The sequence below is a fragment of the Phalacrocorax carbo genome, unplaced genomic scaffold (assembly GCF_963921805.1).
Source record: "Phalacrocorax carbo unplaced genomic scaffold, bPhaCar2.1 SCAFFOLD_58, whole genome shotgun sequence".
NCBI classification, from domain to species: Eukaryota; Metazoa; Chordata; class Aves; order Suliformes; family Phalacrocoracidae; genus Phalacrocorax; species Phalacrocorax carbo.
The window spans coordinates 571,675-586,611 of record NW_026990389.1 but is presented as its reverse complement, the minus strand read 5'-3'; positions in this window follow the sequence as shown (position 1 = coordinate 586,611).

Below are 14,937 nucleotides of genomic sequence, written 5' to 3'. Positions count from 1 at the left end.
GCTTCGGTCATATAGAGCACAGCAAGTGCTCGATATGGGAGAGGAAACCTTGGGGCTTCGGTCATTTTTCCCCACCTCTGGGGGGGAAATTAACCAATGTACAAAGAAAAGGATACCTTGTGATGCTCACTTCTCTGTTCTATTGTCGTGTAACACTTTGCTGTTGGTGTAAAGCTCCCTGATGTCATTGTGCTGCATTTTGCAAGGAGGCTGAAGGGCAGCCCGTGTTCTTTTGTTGTGGAGCCTTAGTGCAGGAGCCCTCACGTGCTGGTGTCTCTGCTGGAGCAGTCAGGGCTGTCCCGGGAGGGGCTGCAGGTGCGGAAAGGTCTGTCTTCATCAGGGCCTTGTACTAAAGCTGCTGGCAGGCGGCTCCGCGTGTTACAGAGCAGCGTGCGCTTCTCCTCAGCTGGGGTTGGCTTTTGGCGAACCAGCTGCTGGGCTTTTTGCCGTTGTTTAGGCCGGCTTTTTAAACCTGTGTTCACGTGCATGGAAGTGCTGGTGTGCCTGTGAAACTTTTCTGCTTGCCCTGGTTGCTCTCTTGACTCGAAGTGAGGACTGGTGTAACTTTTACTGAGCTGGTATCTCCCTTCCGCACTTTCTGAAAATACTCCCTTCCCATGGCAACGGTGTGTCTCCCCTGCAACTTGACCGCGGCCTCGTCTGACGTAGAGCCATGATTCGCCCCAGTACCTCTTTGGCAAAGAAGGCGTGGGCTGTATCCCAGTGCTGACGGGCTGGGGGCCGTGGGAGAGCGAGGGTGAGTTTGGCCTTTCTCACTTAAGCCCCTTAAATATGATACCGTTTCTTGCATTTAACTGATTTTCTATGTTTTCTTGGAGTTGATGGTTTCTAAGTAGGAAATGGAAATTGGTAAAGTGTGATGGTAGAAACGACCATGGCAGTTGAAGTGAACTCAGTTAAATAACTGTAGGAAATCTAGGAAACGGAAGGCAGTAACGGAGTTTTGTATGGGACTTTTTTGGTTTTGTCTGTTTGTTTGTTTTGTCTTGATAGAATTGGAATCAATGCTGTGTTTTTAAGTCTTACCATCCTGTACTTACTTTCTTGTTCCTGATGGGCTAATTCTGGCTTCACTTTTGAGTGCTTTCTATTTAGCTTGTCAAACAGCTTCAATATTGAATTGTATTTTTCCTGTAGGTAACTGCTGTAGAGCCCATAACTAGTCCCGGAGGAGCCAGCGTGAGCCCTCAGCGCCTACACCGGGCTCTGCAAGGGCTCTTTGGAGTGGCAGCGGTGGCAACAGGTGGTGGTCATCTCCTTCTGGTGGACCTGTGTTTGGATGATCTCTCTTGCAGCCAGAGCGAAAATGAACCGTCGGGTAAGCCTGCAGTTTTTAAACCTGAAATGAAAAGTAAGAAAACCTGTGCCTTTTAAATCAACAACACGCATCCCACTTTGAAGCTACTGCTGTGCAGACATTTATGACTGCTGGTTACAGATGGCGGTTTGACATCGTCTAGTCCTGAACGGGTTAAAAATGGGAGCGGCTTCGTACTCCTTCTAAGGTCACAAATACCCCCTCCCACCAGGGTCCCTCTGTCACTGTGATTCTTGCCAGTGAGGAGCAGGAATTTGACCCTCCGAGTCGGTGCAGCTGCCTGACAGGAAGGTGTGTCGGACGTGCCCTGTTTCTTGGGAATGTCCTTCTGCTTCTGTTCATTGACTTGGGGCAAAGTTTAGGCTTGTTCTTTAAAGTAAAAATGCCTTATCAAAGTCCCTACATTTGGACAAACAAAACCTGTAATTGGTGTATTTGGATCGCATTCGCCACTTTGGCTCTTCCAACAGTGGCCTCAGGAGCTGGTGTCACTTGGAGTAGCTTCACCATGAGGCCCAAACTCCTGATGTGCAGAGCCCAGGAAGAATTTGTCTATGGAGTTTACGCTTTTACCTGCTTTTGAAGTACGAGTGAGGATACCTGTCCAGTCCAGACACAAAATGGAAAGAGCAAACCAAGTGTTGCATCAATGGGTATTTTGCCTGGGACGGTAGAATTAGATTATACATGTTGTCACGTCAGTGTTTGAAATGCAACCTGAATGGCATAACGCATTCATTTATTGTGCGGTTTTGTGCGTGTAGCTCTAGTAGTTGTCACCAGAATTGCTGCTGGAGTTCCACTAAGAAGAGAAATGGTGACCGGGGAAGGGAGACATCTCTGCCTTCAGTTACAGTGTCCTTCAGGAACAGCAATATTGACCCTGTGCTACATCAGCAGAAGCAACCAGCTCGCCGTGGGTTTTTCCGACGGCTCCCTGTCACTGTGGGATATGAAAACTCTGCAGCGGGAGTAAGTCGGCCTTTGCACTGGGTCACGCCTGGAGGTGCAGGGCTCTCAAGGCTCTGCTTGAGGAGGAAGTCTGTTAATTTGAAGAGCGCTTTTTCAGGGACAGAAATGTGGAGTGTAACCCTGGAATGTTTAGGAATCCCCTTCTGAAGCAACCATTAAGTCATACGTGGATTAAGTGGGCTGACTTCTCCCCAGTGGGCTCAGATTGTTTTCCTTATTGTGCCTGTGGATTGAGGAATTGTGGAAAGCTCCTTCTTTGGGTTCTGTCAAGCAGTTAGGATGTGATGGAGCTCCTTCTGTGAGACAGCTTGTTCTGTCAGTAGTATTCAGTGAAAGGAGGAAATGTATGTGTTTCGGCGAAAGAGGTTTTAGGCATTATTTCTCGGAACCAGTTCCTGCAATGAGGGCAGACGTGGAAAGGCTGAAGTATGTTAATGATGGGATTGTGGTGATAATATTCTTTAAAGTGTCCAGGTAGAAGCTAGTGAGACATGAAAGATCAAGAGCTGATCCGTGGCTGAAAAGGCATTCTTTCCCACGTTTCAGCCTTGACCAAAAGAGGGGATTGACCCATGCCAAGGCAACGGTGCATGGGAATGAAAGTCTGCTTGGAACACTTGGAGATGAGAATAAGGGTCAGGTCAATTGAATCTTTCATGTTCGTCCTCCTCCGCAGGCAGAGGGGGAGATAAACGCAGGTTATGATTGCACGTGATGGAGAGTAATTTCCTCACCTCTGGGCTGTTGCATCAAAAGCAGTCGCTTCCTCGACTCACTTGTTTGAGATGGGAGTGTGACCTTCTGTGCTTTGAGGAGAAGCACGTCAGGTGCTCTTTGCTCCAGGGATGCTTCTGTCCTTCTACAAACAGGCAGGGCCACTGGGCTCACCTGGTGTCTTTTTGTGTGGTTATATATTATTTTATTACTATTATTATTTTTAACCCTGCAGGCACTACTCTCAGCTTGAAGGAGGAAGGATGCCTGTCTACGCTATTACTTTTCAAGAGCCTGAGAAGGATCCTCACAACTGTTGCTACTTGTGGGCTGTTCAGTCTACACAAGAAAGGTGAATAAAAACTTACTATAGGCCACTGAATTTTGTGGGTTTTTTTGTTTTTTTTTTTGGTGGCATTTCTTCACATAGTGTTGACACAGGGGTACTGGTTTTGTTTAATTAGCCGTGCAGGAGATTCTCTCAGGCATGGAAGGAGCTTACAGTGCAATTTGTACAGGATGTAAGGGAGATGAAGAGGGACCTACTCGTTCCTCCCTGCTGAAAGGAGGCAAAGCCACAGTTGCTATATTCTGTGCTTGCATTCTTAAAAGATTTCCTTTGTTCCTTGATGACTGCTTCACGATTTCCTTGATATTCACACCATGATAGGAAAACACCCTCAAAAGCAGTCGAGGCTGCAGCTCCAGAGCACTAAAGGTGCGGATCCACCAGCCTGCTGCCCCTAAAGGAGGAGGTGACAGCATGGCCGGTTCCCTGGTGCCAGCCTGAGCCTTGGTGAGCCAGCTCAGCTCGGCTGGCAGGGAAGGTGCTCAGCAGCCAAGTCGGTGGTTTCCTGCTGGGCTAATGACTGAAAGGAGGGTGTGGAAGGTGCCGTGTGTGCAGGGGAGGGACTGGAGCTTTGGTGGGAAGGGAAGGGGAGAGCGATCTCGCCCTCTCAGCATCAGCAAGCTATTTCCTCAGCTCAGCTGCCCATAGAGTGGCAATCTTTTCCAGTTTGACTGTAAAGTAGTTGTGGTTGAGAACTCTTCACTGTGAAGAACTATTCCCAAGCACTTTTACTCCACATAACATCTTAAAGCTTGCAAATGGTTCAGTTAGCCTTTGCCCCAGAAGCTGTTAGTGTCCAAATTTCCTCCTTTGTGTTTTAGCGGCTAAATGTGGCCATTTCTCATGTTTTGGGAAGGGCTGTTTTTCTTTTCCGTGACACAATGCTATTAAGGAAACCTCAGCCTAGATCTAAGGAAAGGATAACGAGGACTATAAAGCAGCTTTGTCACCAAATGCCATCATTTATACCTTTTTCAGTGAAGGCGATGCTGTGAGTTTACACCTGTTGCGGTTAGAATTCGGTGACAGGAGACGCTTGCCATCAGGACAAGTCGTGTGTGAGGTAAGACGCGCACGTCCGTGAAAGGATGGAAACAGTCCTTTTGTCTAAGGGAGTATCGGTGAAGTCGGCAGGGGTAATATTTACCATGAAAATTCAGAGATGACTTTAAAAAAAAAGAATCTTTTGCTGAGTCTTCTTGGGCACGGCCTTTGGCCATACTTTTTGAAAACCAGTCGTACAATTTCATACCGCAGTGCCGTGTGTTCCAGCCAGGGCCGTCTGCAAAGAGCCCGTATAAATTCAGTTCCTGAAGAGGCAGCAGCTTCTACAAATAAATGATTCTTCATTTAAACACCAACTGAATGGCATGCAGGAAGAGAAGGCAGGGCTTTGAGTAGCTCTGCTGAACCAAACTGCAGACTTGAATATGCTTCTGTCTGTCTCCCTGCCTTAAACACGGTCATACGGCTTTACTCTGTTCTGATCTTCAGGTTTAGATTCTTGTTTTTGTTTTGAGCTCTGTCAGCAGGACTGCTGCTAACACCCCCCCACACGAGTGCAACGAGTGTTACATCACTCGTTAGCAGAAAAAACACAGAGGAGTTAGAGCTTGCCCAGTCCTCCCCGGTTAGCTACACTACCATCAGTGCCCTCAGGCTTTGTAGTTCGCTAACATGATATGGAAGATGATTTTGGATCACTGTGCTCACTGTTGACTGCGGATCCCTTGGGAGTCTGCCAGTGCACCATACTGATACCTGCTTATTCACGCCCATGCAGCGTGCACCACAGGCAAAGAGCATGAAAACATCCAGCTGCTGGAAGGTGCAGCTGGATGAAACAGGCTTGTTCTTATGGAGAAAAATACCTGGCACATAAATAAAAACCACCTAGTAGAAACCAGTCTTTTTCCTTGTGTGTCCTGTTTTCAGCTGGGCTAGAGTTAAATGCAAGATCCTTGTGATTCTCAAAGCCCTGTTGCTTGCCTTTGCCTTTCTGCCTATCCAAATCAAAGTGTATGTTCCCAAAGACTTTCACACTCAAGTGTCTGAAGTGCCTGAGCATCCCCCTGCTCTCAGCACTGGGGCATCTCACATGTGGGAGACCTTCACTCCTTGCAAGAGGCACATCCCAGGCTGAGAGCAGGGGAAGATGGCAGCAGCAGATTCCCATCAGGTGGAGATCTGCACCGGGGTGGCCGCCCCCATGCTGGCTGGCCCTCCCCTCTGGTCCTGCACGCCCAGCTCTCTGTCACATTTGACAAAGGGAGTTCATCTCCGTGTCTCGGTCTCTAGCAGCCTGCAACAGCCAGAACCATTCACCACTTTTCTGAGCTATGGATCAATTTTTAGTCTGCATTTCCTAAATGCAAGAGACTTGTATAATCCTGAGGCCTGTCTGCCTGTTTTTTCCCCAGGTAACCTCAATCAAATTTAGCCAAGATGCCTCAGATATACAGAGATTTACTGACAATCAGTGGATGGGCAGAGAAGAGCGAGAGAGACCTATAACGGTGACCCTGTCCATGGAAATGGAGTCCAAGCTCAGCTTGTAGGAGCTTGGTTTGATGGCAGATGACATGCCACTCGGCACACGCACCAGCCACCCCTTAGCTCATGGGCCCAGCAGTGGCATCACTGGCAGCAAGATTTAGTGGATCGGGCAGTTCAGGGGAAGTTGGAAGCCCAGTTTTATCCATTCCACCACTCAACAGCTTGTTTCCTGATGCTCTCAAAAAGTGGCAGCTTGTAGTGCATGAAAAGACAGTTCCTTTTCCTATGTTCATATGGTATTTCTTTGGATTGTTTTTGCAATGTCATTTTTAGTAGCTGTTTCTATTTCCTCTCTCTTTGGGTTTAACAGCACTCATGCTACTACAGTTAAGAATCACTGGCTATTTAACGGTCCACCTTTCATTTTAAGCAGCCACGTTTAGATTATCATGTGTCCATAGGACTTTGTCACATCCTCGATGGCTAACAGTTAAGGTCCTGTGCTCGCTTAGGGGGCTCTGACACTTGTGCAGATAGAGCAAGGGGAAGGCAGCAGGAGAGTGGCAAGGAGAAGGCAGCAGGCTTCTGGAGGGGAAGGCAGCAGGAGAGTGAGTGCAGCAGGAACTGGGATGGAGGACGTTGCCTCCAATGCTCCCCAGATTATGCAGCCCAAGCAAAGGGAGTATCATAGCTCTTTTTAAAGCCCTTGCTTTGCGCTAAGTCTGCAGTACTGGGCTAGATGTAATCCCCTCCTTGCTTCCTTTCTTCCAGTCCTATTTTGGATGTGTTATATACAGCCCTGATGCCATGCTTTGCCCTCCCCTTCTCCTCCAAGCCCTCAGCACAGTGTGGAGCAGAGCTCATGCTGCACCACATCAGGCCCAGAGGCACCCAGTTCTAGCCAAGGTTAAGCAAGGCTGATGTTGCTATAGACTGCTGATAACTCGCTTCTCTGGGTCAAGTCACCTGTGCCTGGTGCTCTCACTACTTTCACCAAACACGTAAGCATGGTGGAGGAAGCCCTCACCAAGCATTCACCAGGAGGCTCTTGAGTGAGCTGGAGTGGGAACAAAACGCCATCACAGCTAAGGGTTTTGGTATTTCTCAGTAAGATGGCCCTAAGCTGGGCAGGCACACGGAAGGTATGAATGGACACTGAGGTATGGATGCTCAGAGCAGGGTGGACATTTCTAAAAAGCAGAAAAGCACCAAAATGTTCAGATGCCTCTAAGCTACCCACAAGCAGCATCTGTCATGGGCTTCAGAAGCCAGTGCTTTCGCTCTGCTCCTCTGCAGAGATGACTGGGACTCAAGTGGTCTCAGTTCAACACATGCTTGAAAATAACAGTCTACTTGCTTCAGCATCCCAGCGTCAAAGTAAGGCAGTGAGTAGTCCTAGGAAGTCCTAGGAAGGGTGGGGAATTTGTACAGTGTTGTGTCTTTTGCTAATTTGTGCATTACCTGGCATTTTGCTACCTGCCCTTTGGGGCTGCAGGTGACTGGACTGGTTTGACTCCCATACCAGGGGGAGTAGAGTCCCCCTCAGCTGGGAGGAGAGGCTGTTGAGGGGCCAAGGACCACTCCTCTGGTCATCTCGGTGGGAGGAGAGCTCCTGCCCCATTTCCAGCCCAGCTCGCCTCTTCCTCTACTTACTGACTTTATTTCTTTTAGACCAGTACAAAGCCCAAGGGGAAAGAAGCTAACCTGGAAAGAGGGGCGGAAGCAGCTCTAGGAGTCTATGCCCTTGCAAGACACAAAAATGAAGTGTGTTTTATCTGACACTGATAACATGGGCCTTCAGAGAGACTGAGGTGCTTAGCCAGAGACCCACGATCTATTTTCCACACTAGCTGGCTCCTGCCCTTCTGTTGGGAGAAGTGGGACAGAAGTCAAACATGTTCGGTGTTAAATACTGCCCCAGGGTCCCTGTCAAATCCCTCTTGCTCTGGAGGAGGGTCTGCTCTCCCTCCTCCTGGCAGTCATTGAAATCCTCTTCCCATCAGATCACTTCCCAGCCCCAGGGCCTGAAGCCCCTCTTGACATACCATCTCTCTCTTCAGTCCTTTTACCAACAATCAGTCCTTTCATCTTTCTCCTTCCCTTCCACTCTCCCCCTTTTTTTGGGTAAAACAGGGTGACCAAACAATTAGCGCTAATTATTCCTCCAGAATTGTGCTGCAAAGGACGTAGTCTCACAGGAGGCCAGAAGGCCAATTAACATTTTATCAGCACTGGAACAGTGTCCCTTTGTCCCTGGGCACGAACCCTGCCCCTTATCTTGTGTCAGCTCTGATTCTGCAAGCAGATTTAAGTCACTGAAACATTGGAAACTAACTCACTGAAAAAAAAAAACAAAACACAAACCCAAAAACAAACCCCCAAAACCCCAACCCTACAATTAACCACCCCTTAAGAGGGAACTGGTCAGGACTGCATGGGCTGGAGAAGGGGAGAAAGCCATGAGGACAAGGGAAGAAGGGAGCAGGAAAGGGGAATGGTCCTTCTCCTCTCAGTGGCAGCAAGTCACTGGGTATGTTCAGCTGCTAGTGGAGCCACAAACGGTCAGTCAGTGCCCTCTAAAGGATGGCTGGGCAGGGCCATGCTCCCAGTCTTCTCCGAAAGACTGACTAGGTTTGGCCGTGTTGGGTCCCTACTGTAACCCAAAATGCATTGGAAGCCAGAGGCACCACAAAATGCACCTGAACTGAACAGTTATTATGATACACAGAATCACAGAATCATTTAGGTTGGGAAAGATCTTTAAGATCATCGAGTCCAACCTAACAATGGCAGTACCCTAATTCCCACCTCTTACAAGTAAGAGCTTTATTATAGGACAGTTATTAATTGCCACTACCATCCCTTTGAACTGAGAGAAAAACTTCTGTGCTGTCAGTGGTGGAGAGGGGAACAGGGTCAGCTTTGGCCAGAAAGCCCATGTCATGCTATGGGCAAGCTGGCTGGCTCCTTTCACAAGTGAGGGCCACAGTTTGATGATACAATAAATTGAGCTGTAATGGCCTAAAACTGGGTTAAAAGCAGTGTGTGACATGAAGCACCCACTGATATAAACTGCTCATGGTGGATCAAATTTATCCAAACAATCATGATGGTTTTATTTCTTACTAGCATGCTTTATGCAGGTCCTGTCAGCATATGCCCAGGACAGGGTTTCACAGTACCTCATACAGCTACCTTTGTAGTCTTTGTCATCTGTTCCTTCTTGCTCTCCACCTGCCCCTTTATCCTCAGTGTCACCAGCCTCCTTCAAACGCAGAGCCGTTCAACCCTGTTTGCACCTTCTCTCTGGGCACCTGCTATATGCAGGTCTTTTCCTGCCTCACACTTCAGGTCTTGTCTCAACTCTTCCAGAAGGTGTTTGCCCAGACCCTCCCCCAACAGACACAATGGTGTCAAGTCACCCTGGGAAGGTGAGCACAGCACAGAAGTTGCGCTGGCAGTGGGAGAGGGGAGCCTGGCACATGGGTCTGCAAGGTCCTGAGGTGGGTGCAGCCCTGTGGAGCTCATAGGCGTAGACCAAGGTGAGGAGTGAGAGTTCAATCAAGCCAGACTCAATAGGAGCTTATTCAGGTATGACCTTCATTTTTAGGGTCCCATAAGGGCTTCCTGTCACGGGCCAACTCCTCATGCTGTGCAGGAGCAGTGTCTCCAAGCCCCGTGCATGCCGTCCTCAGCAAGCATCCTTCCTTCCTATGCCATGCTGCTGCCACAGACCCACCCCCAGTGCAGCAGCACCAGGCTGCAGAAGACACTGTCTGCCATGCAGAGAGACTAGCCCAGCCCCACCACCCTGGCAGCCACCCTGCCTCTCTCTGTCCTCTCCCTGGCTTAGTTTCGTGCAGGTTTGTGAATCGCGTTCTGCTTCAGTTTTGTTTTCCTTTTGGTTTTTCTCTTTGTACTTCATTTTCAAACAGTCCTTGCACGTTTCTTTGGCTGACCGTGTGAATCGAGATAATTAGTTACAGGCTGCCAGGGCCTGCAGGGCTGCGCTAGAGGAGCTGCAGGCTGACATTTCAGAGCCAGCAGGGTTTCAGCACGGAGTTAGAAGATGCCAGGCTGGTGATTCAAAGGTGGCAGGACTACAATAAAATGGCTAAAGAGCCTGGACTGAGTGAGACCTGTGAGAAAAGTTCAGGGGAAAGCATCATCCCTGGAGTAAGAAACACAGAAATATGTCCTGCGTACAGGCAGTCTCAACTCATAGCGAACAGCTAAAGGACTTTACATAGAGAAATTGGCCAAAGCACCCTTTGCAATTTGGTCCACCCGGTTCGCATGGCAAATGAATGAACTACAGCTGGTCCAGCGAAGGTCCGTGTCTTCTCTCAGGCAACACACTCTTATGCTACTACCATCAGCCTTTTGCAAAAGGAATATATACACAAAATCCCCACAACCCAAAAGGACTGGCACCCCGTTGTACACGCTGTGCATGTGGCAGAGCTATAGCAACTTGCTCTGGAATAGGGACTGGCAGATTGGAACGTGCTGCCACATAAATCACTATCATGTATACCTGCTAAATTAGAAATGCCCATCCAAAACAGATTACCCGTAAAAAAGAAATTTTTAAAGTGATCTGTGCTTCCACTGGGGATAGAACAAGAAGGAACTGTAAAAATGGGAACTCAGGTGAGACATTAGGAAAATAATCTCCAAGTTAAGGAGAATAAGGCCCTGGAATAGACTGGCTTAGAGATCACTGAATTGCCACCCTTTTCTACGAAAAGACTTGAAAAACCTTGGTTGGGATGATACAGCGTTCTCACTTGGGGGGAGAATGGACTAGGATACTTACCACACTTCCTTCCGGCCTCTTCCCCCCCAGTTCTGCATCTTTAACAGTCCACAATCTCTCACAATCATAGAATCACAGAATCATTAAGGTTGGAAAAGCCCTCTAGGATCATCAAGTCCAACCAACAACCCAACACCCCCAGGCCTCCTAAACCATGCCCTGAAGTGCCACCTCTACACATTTTTTGAACACCTCCAGGGACGGTGACTCCACCACCTCTCTGGGCAGCCTGTGCCAATGCCTGACCACTCTTTCAGTAAAGAAATTTTTTCTAATATCCAATCTAAACATCCCCTGATGCAGCTAAAGGCCATTTCCTCTCATCCTATTGCTAGTGACCTGGGAGAAGAGACCAACACCCACTTCACTACAACCTCCTTTCAAGTAGTTGTAGAGAGCAATAACGTCTCCCCTCAGCCTCCTCTTCTCCAGGCTAAACAACCCCAGCTCCCTCAGGCGCTCCTCACAAGACCTGTTCTCTAGACCCTTCACCAGCTTTGTTGCCCTTCTCTGGACACGCTCCAGCACCTCAATGCCCTTCTTGTAGTGAGGGGCCCAAAACTGAACACAGTACTCAAAATGCAGCCTCACCAGTGCTGAGTACAGGGGCACTATCACCTCCCTGCTCCTGCTGGCCACACTATTCCTGATACAGCCAGGATGCTCTTGGCCACCTTGGCCACCTGGGCACACCGCTGGCTCATGTTCAGGCGGCTTCAACCAGCACCCCCAGGTCCTTCTCTGCCAGGCAGTTCTCCAGCCATTCTTCCCCAAGCCTGTAGCGTTGCGTGGGGTTGTTGCGACCCAAGTGCAGGACCCAACACTTGGCCTTGTTGAACCTCATAAAATTGGCCTTGGCCTATTGATCCAGCCTGACCAGCTCCCTGTGGGAAACTCTAGCCCGGGAACGGCTAGCAGAAAGCGGGCATTGAAGTAGAAGGACAGGCTCAGGGTCGGAGCGACCTTGGGCCCAGCTGCTGTTGACCGGTAAAGGAGTGTGAGAAACAAGTAACTGCTAATTGCAAGGCTGAACACAAGAGATAAGCATGGGAGGAGTTGGCATTTACCTCCCAGCCAAGGATGAGCTATGCTTTTGCAAATAGGTATGAGCTAATTTACGAACGGTATAAAAGATATTTGCTAATTGCCAATAAACGAGACTTGATGATCATCATCGGATGGTGCCTGTCTCCCGCTGGTTTTCTGTCAAATGGTGACCCCGACGTGATACCACGGACGGTCCAGCGTAGGGTTCGGGTCCTGCAAGCAGAGGGACGGCAAAACAGACAGCGCAGCTGGTCTGCGTACCCTGGGCGACCACGTAGGTGGGCTCAGTCTGCGTGCCCTGGGCGACCACATAGGTGGGCTCAGCCGATACGTGCTGCCGAGACCTTGGGAGCTGCAACGGCGCCGACGAGCACAAAGCAGAGGCAAGCAGCATATGATTTCTTTACATCCCTCTTAGAAAGGCGTAGCATTAAGGGTATAGATCTACGCAAAGAACTACCATTGCTCATAAGCTGGGGATGCGAGAAGGGACACTTTAGTAACCCACACCTGAAAAGGATTATTTCGGATACAGCAGCGAGAGACGGAGATGCACTGGCAGACGGTGGCCAGGGGGCAAAGAGGAGTCGATTTATGCATCATTTCTGATACGTCCCGACCCTCCGGCCTGGATCCAACCTCGGGATTCAAGAGGGGATCCGCTTTCCGCAGTTGAAGCTAACCCGGGAGCGAGAGCCGTACAAAGACGCTGATTTTCCTCACATCGGGCGATGGAGGTCGAGGTAGCTTTCGAATTATTAAAGCGCTTTTTAGAAAAGCGGGGAGTAAGTCAGTTAAAAGACTTGTCAGGATTAGTTGCAGTGGGTAAAGCGAAAGGGTTTTTTAAAGAACCGGAGTCGATTTTTGAAGTAGAGGAGTGGGGAGCCTATGGTGATTGTTTGTGGGATTTGGTGATAGATGACGATAAGACAGCGGAAAAGTTAATGAAACCTTGGCGGGAAGTGATTAACTGTATGAAAAAATATAAAACTGAAAAAAGATTAGCAACAGCCGCCTCTGATCGGCTAGACAGCTGTGACCCCAATGCTGGAAAGATTGGAATTGGCTTAGACAATCTCTCACCTCCCTTCTTGGGGATCCCAGTTGTCGTACCTCGAAAACCCCTTATTCCCCCCCCTCCCGCCCCTGATAAATCTACATCTGTAGAAACTAGCGGAGGAGGAATAAGCTTGGGAAAGGGAGGTGAAGATATTGAAAATTTATGTGATGTAGTCTCTCCGGTGAAGGAAAATAAGCCGAGCACGTCTAGTCACCGTTCTGTGCCTGCTGTGCGCAGCCAGGTTGACTGGCGAAAAATCGGGTTAGAGGCATTACAGAACGGGGACCTAGAGACCGCCGATTTGTTAGCTCAGGCTTTCCCTGTCATCTATCAACCGGACCCTGCTAACAATCAAAATTTATTCGCACACCATAATCCTCTTGATTGGAAAATTTTTATGAAGGGCCCATTGCTGCGTCAATGTGTTATGGAAAACTCCAACCATGCTACTAAAAGCATTTTAATTACACTTCCCCTAGACGCAGGCATTGAGGTGATGCTTGAGCGCATGAGTCGGGTACCTCCCGGCCCCCGAGCTATGTTAGTTGAAGCATTGAGGGAAGTTGGGCAGGGAATGGTACGCGTTCAGCAACAAGTTTGTGCCGCTCTCGCCCCATTGGGTCCAGCCAAAAACTCTCAACAGTAACCAAAGAGGGTCACTGCCACATGGACTTTCCCAATCCCACTGACATGGCTCACAGCAGAGCCAGTATGGGTCGGGCAGTGACCGCTCAAACGGGAAAGTCTACAACAAGCCCGTATATTAATAAAACAACAATTAGATCAAGGACATCTCAAGCTGTTACATGATCTACGGGCAGTAAATCAGCAAATGCAAGCGATGGGGGCTTTACAGCCTGGCCTTCCAAATCCAGCCATGCTACCAACTGACTGGCATTTACTAATTATCGACTTAAAGGACAGCTTTTTTACTACAAAGCTGCATCCCTAGGATACCCAGCGATTTCCATTTACGTTACCGGCAATCAACAGAGAGGATCCTGACTTACGCTTCGGATGGACAGTATTGCCACAAGGCATGCAGAATAGCCCTACTCTGTGTCAACTCTTCGTAGATGCTGCATTGAAAGAAGTGAGGCAGCAATGGCCGGACACTATAATTTACCATTACATGGATGACATCTTGTTTGCGCAAGTACAGCCTTTCTCAGCACAGCAAGAATTATATTTACAGCAACAGCTCCAGCTACACGACCTAGTAATAGCAGCAGAGAAGGTTCAACGTTCATCGGTATGGAAATACCTTGGGTGGCGCATCAGTGACTCTCAGTTTTTCGCCCAATGTTAAAGGGCACTGACCCTGCTGCGCCGGTCCGACCGACTGCTGAACAACACACTATGATACAACGTCTTAGCTCCGAGATCGTCCAGAGAGCAGTAGACCGCCTGGACCCCGATCTCCCCATCGATCTCCCCATACTCCATGGTTCTACTCACATTTTGGGTGCACTTACTCAGTGCAAAAAGAAAAAGGGGGGGAAGATAAGGGTATTGGAATGGCAAAAGTTTTGTTTGTGCAGAAATTTTGTTTGTATTAAATCACTTATGTATATTTGCAGAACACGATAACCCTCCTGCGTGGGTGCGTCAGTACAACACATTGCAGGTATCCCTCACAACCCAACGGGTCAAGCAATAGTGGAACGAGCTAATGGGTTGCTGAAAACCTATGTTCAAAAGTATGCAGATATAAAAGACCCGCAGGAGCGGCTGGTAAAAGCACTGTTTGTGCTAAATTATTTGTGTGTATTTGGCTCTGAGGGAGTGCCTGCTGTCATCGTTCACTATAGACAGAAAAAGGACGAGCGGGAGTTACCCCGAGTTTGGGTCAAATACAAAGACCCGCATACGGGTGTATGGTCAGGGCCTGTGGAGGTTTTATATTGGGGGAGGGGGTATCTCTGTGTTTCTACCCCTACAGGGCCGCAATGGATTCCAGCTAGATGTGCCAGACCCGCCACCTCCCCCACACAGCGCGACGCAGAACAGTTGCCCACCGCGGCACCAGCCGAAGCGGCACCTGAACGGTTGGGATCAGCGGAAGGAACCCAGAGGAGCGCTGTGCAGCACTCACCAGTGAATAACCACGGTCCAGGAGGAACAAAGGTCCCAGAGGGTGC